The sequence below is a fragment of the Mytilus edulis genome, chromosome 13 (assembly GCF_963676685.1).
Source record: "Mytilus edulis chromosome 13, xbMytEdul2.2, whole genome shotgun sequence".
NCBI classification, from domain to species: Eukaryota; Metazoa; Mollusca; class Bivalvia; order Mytilida; family Mytilidae; genus Mytilus; species Mytilus edulis.
Genome location: NC_092356.1, coordinates 51,058,434 through 51,062,307, shown reverse-complemented (window position 1 = coordinate 51,062,307; position 3,874 = coordinate 51,058,434).

The window sequence follows — 3,874 nt, the reverse complement described above, 5'->3', positions numbered from 1 at the left end:
GTTGTCTATAATTTTTATTTAGATAAGGGGACAAATGAAGTAATGATAGAATTGTGAATATCATTTTGTAAATGAAAGGGCATGTAAATAAGTAAATATTATGATGTAGATATCTATGATTGCACAGATCTATGATTTATTTGTACAAGTGCTTGATGTGCCTGAATAAAACGATACTGTAATATACTAGACTATACATTGTGTCATTTGTGCATGTGTATGCTTTTTATTTTGCTATACTCTCATGATAATATTTGGGTAAAGATTGTATAAAATCTAAATCTTTCTTTTGGTACTGGCTCAATAGCTATATCTTCTAAGCCTCATCTTCATCTTGGAGAGTTCAAACAAGACAGTGCATTGAGGTTAAGATTCGTTAGATCATATACCGTATATCATGATCATGCCCAAATCTTCAGATATTAAAGTTAAAACATGATGTGTGTGGATGCATGTATAACCATACTTTCCATGTAGATTGTTTTTCTTCAAAAAAAACCATTGTGCATGGTGTATATGAATCTATGTTTTGGAAAAAACAAAAGTTCACAAGATCAACAGCAAAATGGGACAATGGGAGATAACTCCATTGATTTAAGCTCAAAATTGAAAATTGAAAGCAGTCTTTACCCTTCAGTGCTGACAGGCACTTTGTTTGTATGTTTGTAAAGTGTTTGTGTTCATATATGTATGCTTATGTGTAATAGTCTGTTGTAAAATAGATCCTATATACCATGCCCAATTCTTCAGACATTAAAAGTTAAAACATGATGTGTGTGGGTGCATGTATAACCATACTTTTCATGTAGATTATTTTTTTCTAAAAAAACTTACATCAATTGTGCATGGTGTATATGACTCTATTTTTTTCGAAAAATCTAAAGTTTACAAGTTCACCAGTTCACGTGACAGTAAGATTTGACAATGGGAGATAACTCCATTGAATTAAGCTCAAAATTGAAAATTGAAAGCACTTTGTTTGTATGTTTGTAAAGTGTTTGTGTTCATATATGCATTCTTATGTTTTAAAGTCCATTGTAAATATATCATATACACCATGCCCAATTCTTCAGACATTAAAGTTAAAACATGATGTGTGTGGGTGCATGTATAACCATACTTTCCATGTAGATTATTTTCATAAACAGTTTTTTCTCCAAACAAATTACATAAATTGTGCATGGTGTATATGAATCTATCTTTTCTAAAACAAAAGTCCAAATTCAACAACAATATTGGACAACGAGAGATAACTCACAAATTAATGACTTAAGTTCAAATTGAAAATGAAAGCAGTTGTTACCTTTCAGTACAGACAAGCACTCTGTTTGTTTGTTTGTAAAGTGTTTGTGTTCATATATGCATTCTTATGTTTTATAGTCTGTTGTAAATAGATCCTATATACCATGCCCAATTCTTCAGACATTAAAGTTAAAACATGATGTGTGTGTGTACATGTATTACCATACTTTCCATGTAAACTATGTTTATCAACAACAAAAAAACAACATAAATTGTGCATGGTGTATGTGATCTATCTTTTCTAAACAAACAAAAAGTTCCAAAGTTCAACAACAACATTGGACAATGGGAGATAACTCTAATAATTTAAATTCAAAATTGAAAATTGAAAGCACTGTCTTTACCCTTCTATGCTGATAAGCAGTTTGTTTGTTTGTAAAGTGTTTGTGTTCATATATGTATGCTTATGTTTTATAGTCTATTGTGAACAGATCATATATAACCATGCCCAATTCTTCAGACATTAAAGTTAAAACATGATGTGTGTGTGTGTGTGTGTGCATTTATTACCATACTTTCCATGTAAACTATTTTTATCAACAACAAAAAAACAACATAAATTGTGCATGGTGTATGTGAATTTATCTTTTCTAAACAAACAAAAAGTTCCAAAGTTCAACAACAATATTGGACAATGGGAGACAACTCCAATAATTGAAGCTCAAATTGAAAATTGAAAGTAGTCTTATATTTCCCTTCAGTGCTGACAAGCACTCTGTTTGTTTGTTTGTAATGAGTTTGTGTTCATATATACTGTATATGCTTATGTTTTATAGTCCATTGTAAATAGATCATATACACCATGCCCAAATTCTTCAGACATTAAAGTTAAAACATGATGTGTGTGTGTGCATGTATAACCATACTTTCCATGTAAACTATTTTTATCAACAACAAAAACAGCATAAATTGTGCATGGTGTATATGATCTATCTTTTCTATAAATGTGATAATGTTTTATAGTGGGTTGTGAAAGCTTCTTTGAGTTCATGATACTTTTTTGTTTTGTATATACTGAGTTGTGCCAAACCAAGTTAAAATGTATACTTATATTTATTGATGATAGATATTTCAGTAAGTTTATTTCATATGTACATTAAAACCTGCTATAACATTACGCTTCTATTAGCAAAAAACTGCCTTGACATGTTTAATTGCCATTTTGTCCCATATTGCACAACCTTTGCATTTTGAAACTTTCTTCAGGTGTCAATTTTTTTTCACACATGTTTAAAATAGACTGATCATTCCATGTATTATTTTTAGATCACAATACTACAAAAATTGGTTTACATTTGTAGAATTATCAACAGGTTAAGGTGGTACCCAACACTTTCACTAACATTTATTTGACTTGTTTATTTTTTATTAAATTTTGACAAAGTATTTTCTTTGACCCTTTGACAAAAATATGAAAATTTCAAAAAATTTGAACCAACCATTTTATCAGAAAAAATACACTGGTTATATAACAGTTTCACAAACACTAATTTTGATCATTGAGAAGCTTAATATTCCCTTAGCAACACAGTGTAATTAAAACGTTTAGCTGATTTTACAGAGTTATCTCCCTGTAGTTAAGCTTTGTCTTTCTTCTGCTCCATTTTGAGAAAAATCTGGCCACTAACTTTGAAGTTATTGCCCCTGTTATGTCGATTTTGGCAAATTTTAGTTTTTGTCTTGCTATGAAGTTGAAAAAGGAGACTTCAATGTGTCACTGGATTAGTTTTTGATTAGGTCTGTTTATGGGAAACTAGGAGACTTCAATGTGTCACTGGATTAGTTTTTGATTAGGTCTGTTTATGGGAAACTGGTAGTGGTACGTCAATGACGTTTAGTATACAGTTGTGTAAGTATTTCCATGGGGATTTTTTGGCCTGCTCCCTCAGTATATTGACTTTGAAACTTTTGCTCCATTTACATGTTTTACACAAGTGATGGTCTTGTATATCATCATACCAACGTTGGCCCAATGTTGTGTAGCCATCACCAACAAATGTATAAGAATTCATCTCAACGGACCGACAATTTGCCAACGTTGGGCCAATGTTGTGCAGCCAACATCAACGTATGACCAACGGACCGACAATTTGCCAACGTTGGGTCAATGTTGTGCTGCCAACACCAACGGACCGACAATTTGCCAATGTTGGGCCACTGTTAGTCTGTTGACTCGGGAGATGTGGTACGATTCCCAATGAAATAACTTTCCACCATAAACATGTAAGCAATAATAGGCCACTGAATTGCATTCAACAATGAGAAAACCTAAAACCATTTAGTCCGCTTTAAAAGGCCCCCACATGAAAAATGTGAAACAATTCAGAAGAGTAAAATCATGGCCTAATTTATAACAAAACAATTTACAGAAAAACAATGAACACAAAACATCGAAATAAAGAGTAACTGCAGTTACTGAAAGTAAGTTCAAAGCCAATTCAGCTGTAGATAAAGGGAAATTATGACCTGAATGATAATGCTGTATGGAGTTTGCTCAGGACATTGCTGCCAAACTTCATCAAAACAAAATAATATATAATATTATAAAATATTGAAGTTTCTAGATAAATGT